The sequence below is a fragment of the Chiloscyllium plagiosum genome, unplaced genomic scaffold, assembly GCF_037043375.1.
Source record: "Chiloscyllium plagiosum isolate Xiang-an unplaced genomic scaffold, Cpla_swu_hap1 HiC_scaffold_11, whole genome shotgun sequence".
In the NCBI taxonomy this organism is placed as follows: domain Eukaryota; kingdom Metazoa; phylum Chordata; class Chondrichthyes; order Orectolobiformes; family Hemiscylliidae; genus Chiloscyllium; species Chiloscyllium plagiosum.
This window is the reverse complement of record NW_028270149.1, coordinates 6,439,830-6,456,321: the sequence shown is the minus strand read 5'-3', so window position 1 is coordinate 6,456,321 and position 16,492 is coordinate 6,439,830. Positions and strand designations below refer to the sequence as shown.

Here is a 16,492-nt window from a genome sequence, read left to right as displayed (position 1 = left end):
TAGAAAAGACGTCCTCGAGGGTAGTAATACCTGGATTACTCCTGGTGATACAACCTAGTGAGGGTAGGAATAGGAGGATAAAGCAGACAAATGTGTGGCTGAGGAGCTGGTGTATGGCAGAAGGATTCATATTTTTGCATCATTGGAATCCCTTCTGGGGTAGAAGTGACAAGAAGGATGGATTGCACCTGAATTGGAAGGGGACTAATATACTGGAAGGGAGACTTGCGAGAGCTGCTCTGGAGGATTTAAATGAGTAAAGTGGGGGTGGGATCCAGGGAGATAGTGAAAAAAGAGATCAATCTGAGACTGGTACAGTTGGGAAAAGAAGTGAGTCAAACAGTCAGGGCAGGCAGGGACAAAGCAACGAACAAGATAGAGAATGTGGTTCTGGAAAAGCACAGTCAGTCAAGCAGCATGCAAGGAACAGGAGAATTGACGTTTTGGGCATAAGCCCTTCATAAGGAGGAGGGGGAGTGGTGTTTTTGATAAGGAATACCATTATAGCTGTACTTAGGGAGGATATTCACGGAAATACATCCTGCAAAGTTATTTGGGTGGAACTGAGAAATAAGAAAGACATGATCACCTTATTGGGATTGTATTGTAGACCTCCTAATAGTCAGAGGGAAATTGAGAAACAAATTTGTAAAGAGATTAGATTATATTAGATTAGATTAGATTACTTACAGCATGGAAACAGGCCCTTCAGCCCAACAAGTCCACAATGACCCGCTGAAGCGCAACCCAACCAGACCCATTACCCGACATTTACCCCTTCACCTAACACTACTGGCAATTTAACGTGGCCAATTCACCTAACCTGCACATTTTTGGACTGTGGGAGGAAACTGGAACACCCGGAGGAAACCCACGCAGACACAGTTATCTGTAAGAATAATAGGGTAGTTGTGGTAGGGGATTACAACTTTCCAAACACAGACTGGGACTGCCATAGTGTTAAGGGTTTAGCTGGAGAGAAATTTGGTAAGTGTGTACAAGAAAATTTTCTGATTCAGTATGTGGATGTACCGACGAGAGAAGGTGCAAAACTTGACCAACTCTTGGGAAATAAGGCAGGGCAGGTGACTGAGGTGTCAGTGGGAGAGCACTTTGGGGCCAGCGACCATAATTCTATTCGTTTTAAAATAGTGATGGAAAAGGATAGACCAGATCTAAAAGTTGAAGTTCTAAATTGGAGAAAGGCCAATTTTGACGGTTATTAGGCAAGAACTTTCAAAAGCTGATTGGGCGCAGATGTTCTCAAGTAAAGGGACAGCTGGAAAATGGGAAGCCTTCAGAAATGAGATAATGAGAGTCCAGAGAAAGTATATTCCTGTTAGGGTGAAAGGGAAGGCTGGTAGGTATAGGGAATGTTGGATGACTAAAGAAATTGAGGTCTTGGTTAAGAAAAAGAAGGAAGCATATGTAAGGTATAGTCAGAAGAGATCAAGTGAATCCTGAGAAGAGTATAAAGGCAGCAGGAGTATACTCCAGAGGGAAATCAGGAGGGCAAAAAGGGGACATGTGAGAGCTTTGACAAATAGGGTTAGGGAGAATCCGAAGGGTTTTTACAAATATATTAAGGACAAAAGGGTAACTACGGAGCAAACAGGGCCCCTCAATGATCAGCAAGGCGGCCTTTGTGTTGAGCTGCTGGACATGGGGGAGATACTAAACGAGTATTTTGCATCAGTGTTTACTGTGGAGAAGGACATGGAAGATTACAGAGGAGGAAGTGCTGGATGTCTTGAAATGGGTAAAGGTGGATAAATCCCCAGGACCTGATCAGGTGTACCCTCGAACTCTGTGGGGAGCCAGGGAAGTGATTGCTGGGCCCCTTGCTGAGATATTTGTATCATTGATGTGCCAGAAGACTGGAGGTTGGCGAACATGTTACCATTATTTAAGAAAGTTGGTAAAGACAAGCCAGGGAATTGTAGACTGATGAGTCTGATGTCAGTGGTGGAAAATGTGGTGCTGGAAAAACACAGCAGGTCAGGCAGCATCCGAGGAGCAGGAGAATCAACATTTTAGGCATAAGCCCTTCTTCAGGAATGAAGCTGGTGTGCCAAGCGGGCTGAGATAAAAGATAGGGGTGAGGGAATTTGGGGGAGGGGCGCTGGGAATACGATAGGTGGAAGGAGGTGAGGGTCAGGGTGATAGGCCAGAGAGGGGGAGGGGGCGGAGAGGTCAGGAAGAAGATTGCATGTCAAGAGGGCAGTGCTGAATCCGGGGGTTGGGACTGAGATAAGGTGGGGAGAGGGGAAATGAGGAAGCTGGAGAAATCTACATTCATCCTGTGTGGTTGGAGGGTTCCTAGGTGGAAGATGAGGCGCTCTTCTCCAGGCGTCTTGTGGTCAGGGTCTGGCGATGGAGGAGGCCAAGGACCTGCATGTCCTTAGCGGAGTGGGAGGGGGAGTTAAAGTGTTCAGCAATGGGATGGTTGGGTTGGTTGGTGCGGGTGTCCCAGAGGTGTTCCCTGAAACATTCCGCAAGTAGGCGGACTGTCTCCCCAATGTAGAGGAGACCACATCGGGTGCAACGGATACAGTAAATGATGTGTGTGGAGGTGCAGGTGAATTTATCTCAGCCCACTTGGCACACCAGCCTCATTTCTGAAGAAGAGCTTATGCCCGAAACATCGATTCTCCTGCTCATCGGATGCTGCCTGGCCTGCTGTGTTTTTCCAGCACCACATTTTTCAACTCTAGTCTCCAGCGTCTGCAGTACTCACTTTCTCCTCCCTAATGTCAGTGGTGGGCAAGTTGTTGGAGGGAATCCTGAGGGACGTATTTAGAAAGACAAGGACTGATTAGGCATTGTCAACATGGCTTTGTGCATGGGAAATCATGTCTAATGAACTTGATTGAGTTTTTTGAAAAAGTAACAAAGAGGATTAATGAGGGTAGAGCAGTGGATGTTATCTATATGGACTTCAGTAAGGCATTTGATAAGGTTGCCCATGGGAGACTGGTTTGCAAGGTTAGATCTCACGGAACATAGGGAGAACTAGCTATTTGGATACAGAACTGGCTCAAAGATCAAAAACAGAGGATGGTGGTGGAAGGCTGTTTTTCAGACTGGAGGCCTGTGACCAGTGGAGTGCCACAAGGATTGGGGCAGGGTCCACTACATTTTTTTCATTTATATAAATGATTTGGATATGATCATGGGAGGTATAGTTAGTAATTATGCAGATGACACCAAAACTGGAGGTGTAGTGGACAGTGAAGAAGGTTACTTCAGATTGCAATGAGATCTTGATCAGATGGGCCAATGGGCTGAGCAGTGGCAGATGGAGTTTAATTCAGATAAATGCAAGGTGCTGCATTTTGGGAAAGCAAATCTAGTAGGACTTATACACTTAATGGTAAGGTCCTAGGGAGTGTTGCTGAACAAAGAGACCTTGGAATGCAGGTTCATAGCTCCTTGAAAGTAGAGTTGCAGGTAGATAGGATAGTGAGGAAGGCGTTTGGTATGCTTCCCTTTATTGGTCAGCGTATTGACTATAGGAGTTGAGAAGTCATGTTGCGGCTGTACAGGACATTGGTTAGGCCACTGTTGGAATATTGTGTGCAATTCTGGTCTCTTTCCTATCAGAAAGATGTTGTGAAACTTGACAGAGTTCAGAAAAGATTTACAAGGATGTTGCCAGGGTTGGAGGATCTGAGCTACAGGGAGAGGCTGAATAGTCTGGCGCTGTTTTCCCTGGAACATTGGAGGCTGAGGGGTGACCTTATAGAGATTTATAAAATCATGAGGGACATGGATAGGATAAATGGACAAAGTCTTTTCCCTGGAGTCGGTGAGTCCAGAACAAGAGGGCATAGGTTTAGGGTGAGAGGGGCAAGATATAAAAGAGACCTAAGGGACAACTTTTTCACACAGAAGGTGGTACGTGTATGGAATGAGCTACCAGAGGATGTGGTGGAGGCTGGTACAATTGCAACATTTAAAAGGCATCTGGATGGGTATATGAATAGGAAGGGTTTGGAGGGATCTGGTCTGCGTGCTGGCAGGTGGGACTAGGTTGGGTTGGGATATCTGGTCGGCATGGCTGAGTTGGACCGAAGGGTCTGTTTCCATGCTGTACATCTCTATGACTATGACTCTAAATAAACCAAAGGTATTTCTTAGTCGTACAAGACTTTGTTTACACGTAGTTCAGGCATCAGAAGGGTCCAATAAGTGAACAAACAACATCTAAGTTAGGCAGAAAGATGTCAGACAGTGGTCTTTCCCCACTGTGACTTGCCGGCAGCTGCCCCAGGCTGTAGTGTGTCTCAGCATATAGTCCTGGACCTTGGAATGTGCCAGTCTATAACACTTGGTGGAGGTCAACTCTTTGTTCTGGAAGACCAACAAGTTTTGGGCAGACCAAAGAGTGTCTTTCACTGAGCTGATGATCCCCCAGACACAGTCAATGTTTGTCTCAATGTGTGTCCCGGGGAACAGAATGTAGAGCACAGAGTCCCACATCACAGAGCTGCTGGGGACAAATCTCAACAAAAGCCACTGCATCTTTCTTCAGACCTCCCTCACCTGCTTTACGCTCTGTCCAAAGTCAAAATCACCCTTATTGACAATAATCCAAACTTTAGCACATACTGTCATCTCGTCCAGTCACATTGAGTCTGAGCATTGCCAATTGGGATATTTTGCAAGTTGTAATTTTTTAAAAATACATTTCTCATGCTTTTACAGAGTTTCAAATGAAGAAAAAAGTTCATAAACTGAAAGATCCACAGACACCAGTAACAGTGGTTAGTGCTGAATTATTCAAACCTTCAATTGCATCACTCGATTCCATTTGCTCTAATGTTCCTGCAGCATCTAAAACAGATTCCATTGACCCAGTGATGGCAGGAGCTGATGAAATCACTGCTAATCATCCTGAATAGCTGGCCCCAGCCGTGCTGCTGATTCTATCAGCGTTGCTGCATTTGCAAGATAAAGTGGAATCTACGGGTGGTATATCTTCACACTTAAATGCCTTCACTTTCCTTCCGCTTTGAGACTAAATCTGACCATGTGTAGATTTCAAACTTAAAAATCCATACACAAAAAAATCAAGTAAGGGAGACCTTCACTCACTTAAGTAACTATATCCATGATTGCATGCAAGTTTTTAGTTTCTGCTCTGTCTCGTGGAATAAAAGGCACATGGCTTTTCTGCAACACGTCACCCGTGCATAAAAGTTGAAGAGTTGACTGTTCGGTAGGTCCAACAGGATATCACCTTTCACTGTTCCCTTCTGTTTAATCTCATTTCTTGGCGTTGACCCATTCATAATCCAGTCATCATTGTTCATGGGTCAAAATCTTGGAATCCTTTCCTGGAAGCACACAACCTCAAGGCACACAACCTTTGTGAAGTGCTACTGGGAAAACACAGGAAATGTTGGAGAAACTCAGCAAGTCAGGCCACATCAGTGGAGAGAAAACAGAGTTAATGTTTCGAGTCCCTTCTTCAGAACTGAAAGGTGTTTGAAAATAGATTCCTTTTTATACTTTTAACAGGGCAGAGGGCAGATGGTATAGAGATCCACTGCAAAGGACAAATAGGTTGTATGTGATGATGTATAAAGTGATGTAAGATGGGTACAAATTAAGTTGTTAAAGAGAAATAAAAGGTCTTTTCTATCAAGTGCAAAGTAAACAAGACACAAATATGATTCAGCTGTGGGCTGGGGAAGAGAGTGTGCAAGAAAAATGGTCAATAGACATACTGCAATTTACCTTGCAGACTGAGGTGAGGATGAATTTCTTCTGTCAGAGGGTTGTGAGTCTTTGGAACTCATTGCCCCAGAGAGCTGTGGGGGCAGAGTCCTTGTGTATATTTAAGACTGAGATGGATAGATTCTCGATCAGTCGGGGAATTAACGGTCATGGAGAAAGGGCAGGAAAGTGGACATGAGAAGTGTTGGACCAGCCATGATCCTCTTGAATGGGGTTGCAGGCTCAAGGGGCTGAATGGCCTACTTCCATTCCTATTTTGTATGGTCTTGTGGTCCAGCTTCTAAAGTTGTGGAAATCAATATTGAGACCTCAAGGCTGTAAAGTGCCTAAGTGGAAAATGAGGTGTTGATCCTCAAACTTGTGTTTCACTGGAACAGTGCAGCCAGTTCCAGGAAGTGAAAATGGGTCTTGTCAGTGATGGCCACATCCTGACATTGAATATGAAAATGATTGAAATGGCAATATTGATCAATGCATGGCCCAGGAATGCTCTCGAATAGTTTTGCCCTGCACACAACACTTCCATGAGAAAATTAATCTTGGATTGAAACAGGTAAAAAAGAGTAACCATGTTTTTGGCTTCAAGGGCTTTTTTGAGATGCCATGTCATTGAAGTTTTGAAAGCCTTTTGTCATGAAATCCATGTAGCTATTTATTGCTGGAATATTAATAAAGAAAGAGAGAAATAAAGACTTGCATTTACCTTTCATAACCAGAGGATGTCTTAAATTTCTTCACAGTCAATTTCCTCCCACAAAAAGATTTATAAGGATTCTTGGAAGGTTTGAGCTATTGGGAGAAGCTGAATAGGCTGGGGCTATTTTCCCTGGAGCGTTTGAGGCTGAGGGGTGAACTTATAGAAGTTTATAAAATCATGAGGGGCATGGATAAGGTAAATAGACAAGGTCTTTTCCTGGTTTGAGTTAGTCCAGAACTAGAGAGCATAGGTTTATTGTGACAGGGGAATGATTTAAAAGGTTCCTTGTGGGGGTAACGTTTTCACACAGAGGGTGGTGCATATATGGAGTGAACTGCCAGAGGAGGTGGTGGAGGCAGGTACAATTCCAACATTTAAAAGGATCTGGATGGCTTTATGAATTAGGAGTGTTTAGAGGGATATGGGACTAGATTAATTTAGGATATCTGGTTGGCATGGATGAGTTGGATGGAAGAGTCTGTTTCATTCCTGTACATCTCTATGGCTCTATTCTTGGACCAAGAATTCATGGCTTCCAAAACAATGTTAAGAACATCATTAAAATGTGATTGTTTGTGTGCTGCCAAGAAAATAGGCTCACTCTTGTTTCTAAACCTCACCCCTTTATGCAATCCCTGGCTTCCATTTAATGTCGATACACACAAGTTGCGTTTTGGTATGAGATATGAAGTGGCGTCAGACAAGCGGTATTATTGATGGACTGTTAATCCAGAGACCCAGGTAATGTTCTGGGAACCCCAGCCTGAATCCTACCATGGCAGATGGCAGACTTTGAATTTAATAAAAATCTGGAATATGGAGTCTAATGATGACCATGAAACCATTGCCAATTGTCAGAAAATCTCATCAGGTTCACTAATGTTCTTTAGGGAAGGAAACTGCCTTCCATAACAGGTCTGGTCTAAATGTGACTTGAGACCCATAGCAGTGGGGGGTTGACTCTGAACTGCTTTCTGGGAAATTATGGGTGGAAAATAAATGCTGGCTTAGCCAGTGATACTGATATCTTGTGAATGAATAAAAAAAATTAACAAACATTGAGATTCGCTAGTATACAGGAATGTTAAATTTATATACATTTTGGTCTGACCACTTTTGGAATGCTGTCAACTACTCTAATCCACGTATGACAAATAGGATCATGAGGTGCTGAAGCAGGTATGAAAAACATTCACTTGGATGATACCCGAACTCAGAAGTTACGAATCTCAGTGATAATTAAACAGGCTAGCACCTTTTTCTCCAGAGAAATGATGATCTTAAATACATCCTTAAAGAAAGGGCTTGACAGGGTGCATGTAAACAGAAATCTTTCATTTTTTGTCGTGATCTGCAATCAGAAGTCGTAAATAGCAGATCACTACAAAAAAGTCCAATAAGGAACTCAGAAGAAACTTTGCAATCCAAAGTGTATTGCAAATGTGGGACTCACTACTAAAGACTGTAATTGAAATGTTCAATGTAGATAAACATACTGGGAATTTAAATAGATACACAAGGGAGAGAGGAAGAGAAGGTCATGCTGCTGTTGTAGAGAGAGGGAGAAGTTCATGTGGAGTAGAAACATCAGACTAGACCACTTGCCCTGTTTCTGTGCAATACCTTGTGTGTCATTCCATGTAACAGAATGCTGACAACTTTCCAGGAATGATATCCCTTTTTTTCTCTCAAAAAGGGAAACTATTGAAGTGTGCTGTCTCTCTGTCTCTCTCTCTCTCTTTCACCTAGAGGTGGGCCTATGCTGTAATTACACACTGACAGTGAAGAGCTTTTGTCCTCGATCGTGGCCAACTTGGGAAATGCGGCTTGTTAAATTTGTCACAGCTTATTTAATTACACAAATGAAGAAGCAACCACACAGCAGCTTCTCACAGCCCGTTGTCCCTTGGGGTGGTGGGGGTGGGGGGTGGGTGGGGGGAAGATTGCGGAGATGTTAAAGCCAGCTAAATCTATTTCCTGATTGCTGCAGGCTCAGACAAATTGTTCCCCAGGGAACAGAAGAGAATTGGTTATGAATCTTTTGTCTTGCCAAGGGAGATTAGAGGCTGCACACTGTTAAAACTGCAGCGCCTCCCACTGCCATTACAAACTTCCGTCTCTGAGTCTGCAATCACCTGATTATTACTTCATCATCCAGTCAGCTGACACTTTTAGATGTCAAAGCTTACAGCTGGGATCAGGGTCAGGGGTCCAAGAACATTCCAGACCATTCTACCAATACCCAACTTTCTTGCACTCAGGTATGATACTCCCTCACCACCCTCTGATCTTTCAAACCATCACCTACCCAATGATTGAGAGTCCCATTACTCCCCACACACAGCTCTCACAATCTCCATAACCACACCCAATACCCTCATTGCACAAGGCACCTGATACACTCCCCAACTCCACCACCCCTCCTTGTTATCCACATTAACATAAGCCCCCTCTCTGGACTCCATATTTGATCATGGGCCCTGCACACAGTCCCCAATGACCTTTATTTGAGTAACATCTTGTGGACCTCCTGACACCTGAAATAGCTTGCTAAAGATTAAATGGTTAAAGGGCAATCTCTTCCAACCTGGTGACTTTTGAAAAGGTTTTTCTGCAAGTGCAGTCAGAATGAGGAGCGAAAGCATTCACGGATTCACCACCACGTGTCTCATCTCAATGTCAGATATAAGCACGTAGAGGAAATTTACAAGGATGTGACCACAAATGAGAGGCAAAAGAATCACAAAAAAACCCAAATAAGCTGTGGCTCTGGAAAAAAGAAAACTGAGGTGTGGATGACAGAAGCCTTAAAGATTATGATGATGTTTGATAGGGTAAGTATGGACAGGATGCAAAGAATCCAGAAATGGGAGCCATGAATAAAAGGCCAACATGAATAAAACTGATAGGGAATTCAGGAGAAATATGTTTGCTCAGAGAATGGTGAAAATGTTTAGCATGATCGGGTAAATAGCAGGCTTACATTAAAGGGGAAACTGGATAAGTACATGATGGAGAAAGAACAGAAAAAGATGCTGATAGAATATGATAAAGTGAGAGAAGTGTCAACTATGGAAGAGACACTGACCCACACTAAATAAAAACTGCATGATGAATGGTAGGGCCTGAAGGAGTGAACTGGAACAGAGGGATCTTGGAGTCCAGGTGCACGGTTCTCTGAAAGTGGACTCACAGGTAGACTGGGCAGAGAGGAAGGCTTTTGCCACACTGGCCTTCATCAGTTAGGATAGGAGGACATTGTATTCTTTTGCTATAAATTCTGTGTCTTATGGTGTTATTCTCCATAGCCACCTGATGAACGAGCAGCACTCCAAAAGCTAGTGCTTCCAATTAAACCTGTTGGACTATAACCTGGTGTTGTGTGAGTTTTAACTTCATCAGACAGGGCATTGAGTATAGAAGTTGGGAAATTATGTTGCAGTTATACAGGATATTGGTGAGGCCGCACTTGGAGTATTGTGCTCAGTTATGGGTCACTTTGTTAAAGAAAGGGTGTTATTAAACTGGAAAGAGTGCAGAAGAAATTTACAAGGATCTTGCCTGGAATCAATGGTCTGAGTTATAGGGAGAGGTTGGACAAGCAAGGACCTTTTTCTTTCAGAGACTGAGTGGGGATCCTATAGAAGTGTATAAGATCATGAAAGGCCTGGATATGGTGAATGCACTCAGTCTTTTTCCCAGCTTTGGGGAGTTGAGGAATAGAGGGCATCAGTTTAAGGTTAGAGGGGAAAGAATAAAAGGGAACCTGAGGGGCAACTTTTTACACAAAAGGTGGTACGCATGTGGAATGAGCCGCCTGCAGAAATGGTTGAGGCGGGTACATTAACAACATTTAAAAGGCATTTGGACAAATACATGGATAGGAAAGGTTTAGAAGGATGTGGGCCAAGTGCAGGGTTAGCGTGGGTGGATATTTTGGTCGGCATGGACCAGTTTGGCCAAAGGACCTGTCTCCATGCTATAGGACTCTATGACTCTAAGACTCTGTGATTCCAACTGTGGATGCTGGCTATCAGAAACATAAGCTGAACTTAGTGGATAAATTCAGCGGATCTGGTAGCACCAGCGGTAAGAAATCAGAGTTAACATTTCAGGTTGAGCGACCCTTCCTTGGAACCGATGGTAGCTAGGAAAATGGGATTTTCCTATTTTCCATTTTCCTAGATCCCATCAGTTCTGAAGAAGGGACACTTGATCTGAAATGTTACCTCTGAATTCTCTCCACAGATGCTGCCAGACCTGCTGAGCTTATCCAGCAATTTCTATTTTTGTCACTGAGAGGCACTAGTTGTATGGAATGTCCCATTTCTGTGCTGTAGATTTAAGGTCAAGTGGGGTGTCATGGTCTGTTTTTGTCTCTAGAGTGACTGTTTCCTAAACTCTTGGCCATCGCCTTTGCTTTTGTTGAGGAGAAGCCTGATATGGAGAATGGGGCATGAAGCTCAGGCCTTGGTCTCGTTTGTGACTTGACAGCAGCATGGGCTGGACCAACTGGGTGACTGACCTGCTCTCTCTACCTGAGTCTTGGTCAAGTGAAACATCCACAGATGGTCTCATGAGCTCAAAGTGCTTTGAAAATAAACGTTACATCAGTTTTCCTTAACCTGCAGACGAAACTATAGACCAGAAAACATCTTTAGATGATGTTAGTGGACAAACTTCTCCATCTGAAATTTAAATGTGGAATTTTTTTTTACATTCATTCTTGTGGTGTGGGTATCACTGGCAAGGTGAGGGCATTATTTATCCATTCCTTGTTGCACTGTAAAATTGTTTGAACAGAAACTATCACAGAAAACATTCAAAGTCAACTACCTTGCTGTGGGTCTGGAGAAACGTGCAGACCTACACTAGCTCAGGACAGTGGGTTTCTTTGGCTAAAGGACTTTGGTAAACCAATTGGGTTTTTATGATAACCCCTCTGTTTTTGATCACTTATATGAATGTGAGCTTTTTAACTTTCCAATTCTCAAAGTACCCATAATGAGACTTGTGTTTGTACTTGCTGGATTAACAGTCTATAAGTTAATACTGCCACTAAATTAGCAGATAGAGAAATGTGTGCAAATATATCTCTATTCATTCATTAATATCATAATGCTAATTGGTGGGCTCAAATTGCAGTTAATAACATTACAATGCTAGCTTTCTTTACTCATTATACTGCTGTATCCTTATTTGTTTATATTTGAAGTTCAGCTTTTGTGTAATGTATTTTGCATGAACAGGATTATTTCCGCTTAACAACACTCTCACCTTTGAGTCAGAAGGTCAGGAGTTCTACTCCAGACTTTAAATATACTCTTAACTGAAACTCCAGTGCAGTGCAGAGGATATGCTGCACTGTCAGGGGTACCAGCTTTAGGGTGAGTCATTAAGCTGCCAGTTCAAGTGGATGTAAAAGGTCCCCTAGCATTATTTCAAACAGGAGCATGGGAGCTCTCCCCAGTGTCCCAGACAATATTCAAAAACAGATTAATTGGCCATTTGTTTATAGGGGCTTGTTCTGTGGAAATCGGCTGATGTATTTGCCCTTTGAGAACAATGATTGCACTTGAGAAAGTAATTCAATGTATATGAACTGCTTTGTGAAATGCATTAATTCTACTTTAATGCTTCTCTAAATGTAGTTGACAAAATGTCATCAATGTTAAAGTCATTGTTGGTAAAGACATGAAAATCCAACCTTAATGGCATTTAAATAAAGCATAATAACTGCTGTCTTTGTACTTGGCTTAACTGTTGGCACGCTGTTAGCTTTCTCTTGCCTTAAAAGCCACAGCTCGCCTGACAATATTCCATGGACACATGAGTCACTGGAGAGAGATCAAAAATCAGATCTTGAATTGTTACCATTTTCTGAATGTTAATTTCTAAATACCTGAATTCTCTCACTCAGCAAATAATCCCACTGTGTCACCAAAATGATGTTCCAAACTACTCATTCTCTCAATCTTCTGTTTTACTGCTGAAGTTAGACTGGGTTATTATAAAGTCTAGATTAGAGTGATGCTGGAAAGACACAGCAAGTCAGGCAGCATCAAAGGAGCTGGAAAATGGACATTTAAGGGTTCCTGCCTGAAACGTTGATTTTCCTATTCCTCGGATGCTGCCTGACCTGCTGTGCTTTTCCAGCACCATTCTGATCTTGACTCTAATCTCACTTTCGCCAGGGTTATCATAAATTCCACCAATACAGTTGACCTTTCCCGCTTTTGATGTTCTGTCCTGTTTTGATTTTGGCAGAAGACTACAGAGTATCAGAGAAGTGTAACCCGTGCTTGTGTGAACTCATAGTCACAGAGGGTCAAAGAGTCCTACAGTACGGAGACTGGCCCTTTGGCCCAAACTGTGCATGCTGACCAAAATATCCACCCAGGCTAGCCCTGCACTTGGCCCATATCCTTCTAATCCTTTCCTATCAATATATTTGTCCAAATGCCTTTTAAATATTGTAAATGTTCCCACTTCAACGGCTTTCGCTGGGTGCTCATTCCATATGCGCACCACCCTCTGTGTAAAAAAAGTTGCCCCTCAGGTTCCCTTTCGATCTTTCCCCTCTAACCTTAAAGTGATGCCCTCTCATCCTCAATTCCCCAGCCCTGGGAAAAAGACAGTGCATTCACCGTATCTATGCCTCTCATGATCTTATCCACGTTGACTTGCTCTCCCCTCAGTCTCCTACGCTCTAAAGATAAAAAAGTCCTAGCTTGTCCAACCTCTCCCTATAACTCAGACCATTAATTCCAGGCAACATCTTGTAAATTTCTTCTTTCCAGTTTAATAACATCCTTCCTATAACAAGGGGACCAAAACTGAACACAATACTCTAAATGCAGCCTCGCCAACATCCTGTAAAACTGCAACATAACTTCCCAACGTCTATACACAATGCCCTGGCTGTTGAAGGTCAGTGTGCCAAAGGCTACCTTCACTGCCCTGTCTACCTGTGAGTCCACTTTCAGAGAAACGTGAATCTGAACTCCAAGGTCCCTCTGTTTCACTACACTCCTTAAGGTCCTACCATTCACCATGAAACACCTATCTTGTTTTGACTTTCCAAAATGCAAGACCTCACACTTATCTATATTAAACACCATTTGCCATTTCTTAGTCCACTTCCCCAGCTGATCAAGGTCCTGCTGCAATTTCTGATAACCTTCCTCACTGTCCACGATACCTCCTATTTTAGTGTCATCTGCAAACTTGCTAATCATTCCTTATACATTCTCATCCAAATCATTGCTATAGATAACAAACAGCAATGGACCCAGCACTGACCTGAGGCACTCTACTAGTCACAGGCATCCAGTCTGACAAGTATCCTTCCACTATTACCCTCTGCTTCCTACCATCAAGCCGATTGAGTATCCAATTTGCCAACTCACAATGGATTTCTTGTGGTCAAACCTTCCAGAGCAGCCTATCATGTGGAGCCTTAGCTGAAAAATGTGTTGCTGGAAAAGTGCAGCAGGTCAGGCAGCATCCAAGGTGCAAGAGAATCGACGTTTCGGGCATAATCTTCCTTGGATGCTGCCTGATCTGCTGCGCTTTTCCAGCAACACATTTTTCAGCTCTGATCTCCAGCATCTGCAGTCCTCACTTTCTCCATGTGGAGCCTTATCAAAGGCCTTGTTGAAATCCATATAGACTCTATCTACTGTCCTGCCATTATTAACCTTCCTGGTCACTTCATCAAAGAACTCTAACAAATTTGTGAGGCATGATCTCCCAAGCACAAAGTCATGCTGGCTATTCCTAATCAAACTCTGTCTTTCCAAATGCATGTATATCTTATCTTTCAGAATCTTTTCAAGTAAGTTATCTACCACAGATGTTAGGCTTACTAGTCCATAGTTCCCAGATTTTTCTATGAGTCCTTCTTGAATGCGCACACAACACTCGCTACCCTCCAACCTTCTGGGACCTCACTCGTGGCTAACGATGGTGCAAAAATATCAGCCAGAGCCCCCCACATTTTCTTCTCTAGCCTCTTGCAGTGTTCTCGGATATATCTGGTCAGGACCCCAGGAGATTTATCCACCTTCATACATTCTAGTACACCCAACACCTTCTCTACTGTGATATGGACTATCCCCAAGACATGATCACTAACTTCTCCAAGTTCCCCAGTCTTCATGTCTTTCTCCATGGTAAGCATAGAGGAGAAATATTCAATGAGGACCTCGCCCATCTTCTGCAGTTCTCTACATACATATTCACTTTGGTCCTTGAGGGGCCCTATTCTTTCTCTAGTTATTCTTTTTCCTTTAATATACTTAAAAAGAACCTCTTTGCATTCACCCTAATCTAAGCCAAGGCTTGTGTCTCCTTTTCACCCTCCTGATTTCCTTCTTCAGTAAACTCCTATATCCTCGATCTACCTCCTGGGATTCCTTGATCCCAGCTGGCTGTACCTGAGCCATGCCTCATTCTTTATTTCTGGTCAAAGCCTCAATATCTCTTGTCTTCCAGGGTTCCCTATTCCTGCCAACCTTGCTCTTCAACCTCACAGGAACACAGAGACTTTGAACTCTAGCTATCTCATTTTTAAAGGCCTGAGGTCCCTTTGCCTGCAAACAAGCTATTCCAATCAACCCCTGCACAAACTCCTGTCTAATTCCATCAAAATTCACCTTGTCCCAGTTTAGAACTTGAACCTGTGAAACAGTTTTGTCGATCACCATAACTATTTTAAAATTAATAGAACTATGATCATTGGTCCCAATGTGCTCCCCCACTGTCACCTCACTCCTCTGTCCGTCTCTATTTCCCAAGAGGAGGTTGAATTTTGCCCATTCCCAAGTAGGACCCTCTATATACTGCTTGTGAAAACCCTTCTGAGTGCATTTAACAAATTCCAACACATCTAAGCTCTTAACGCTCTGGCAGTCCCAGTCTGTGTTAGGAAAATTAAAATGCCTTATTATGACAGCCTTTTGCTCCTGCAAGTCTCCCCAGTCTCCCTGCATGTTTGTTCCTCTAATTCCCGTTGACTATTTGGGGGCCTATAGCACTCTTTGATTCAATTCATAAATTTCAAAGTAAACATTCTCTAACTCAGTTACAGACAGATGGATATCCTTAGAAGTCAAATTTGTTCCTAGAATGCAGGTAGAGACCATTCAGTCCATCAAGTCTGCACCAACCCTCCAAACAGCATCCTACACACACTCCCACTTTGTCCCTGTAACCCCACATGGCCAATTCACCCAACTTGCACATCTTTGGACTTTGGGAGGAAACTGGAGCACTCAGTGGAAACCCACACAGACACAGGAAGAACATGCAAATTCCACACAGACAGTTACCCAAGGCTGGAATCAAATCCAACTCCCTTACACAGTGAGGCAAGCTGTGGTCACCACTGTACCACCATGCCAGTCCTGGAAATTAGTAAAACGGATGGTGAGGTACAGATGATGTTTCATAACAAGAAATAAAATTTCCAAGGTGCATTCACTTCATACAAAAAAATCTCCCAATTTCAAAACATTGACATTTAACAAGAGTTGAAAAAGAGAATTAAGCATGTAAATCCTCTTGTATTTGTCATTGATTACAGGCCAAAGAAATCTTACTTTTAAGATAGTTACATAATACACCTCAAAGGGACACAAAGAGCAGAAAGAAAGCTAATTTCATTCTCAAGTGGTGGGAAGGCTGTTCATGGCTATAGAATGTAAAATAAAGTAGCCAGTAGTCAAAGTACAATGTTCATTTTATTTTGAAACTGATCTCTCCTCTTTGCAGCATCTCTCTCCTCTTCCTCCTGGTAACCTCTGTCTTTCTCTCTCTCTCACTCACTCTCTCTCTCTCACTCTCTCTGCCACTCTCTCCTGCAGCCCTTCCTCTGACTCCAAGACAAGAAAGGTGGTCAATTCCCTGTAAAGACTGTCCCACCTCCCTCTGCCTGGCCTGGTGCAGCTCCACGTGTAGGCTTTTCTGTGAGGGTCCTCTCCCCACTGCTTCCTCCCACTGCCGTCCCCTGTCCCTCTTTAGTCAGGGCCACAGCATTTGCCCCGTGTCCCT

The 16,492-nt window shown here is 43.2% G+C and overlaps 1 protein-coding gene across 6 annotated transcripts in view; it reads left to right on the top strand.

Annotated features, from left to right (window-relative positions):
- Window positions 1-16,492, top strand: part of LOC122557524 (uncharacterized) — a 58,300-nt gene that overhangs the window by 7,479 nt on the left and 34,329 nt on the right. For 3 of the 6 annotated variants that reach the window (XR_015758561.1, XR_006313865.2, XR_015758560.1), the window contains exon 2: window positions 4,708-4,766. The exons of the other annotated variants lie outside the window; for them this stretch is intronic. The gene's annotated coding sequence lies outside the window, so the exon portion shown is untranslated. The remainder of the gene's footprint in view (window positions 1-4,707; window positions 4,767-16,492) is intronic. 6 annotated transcript variants of the gene reach the window in all.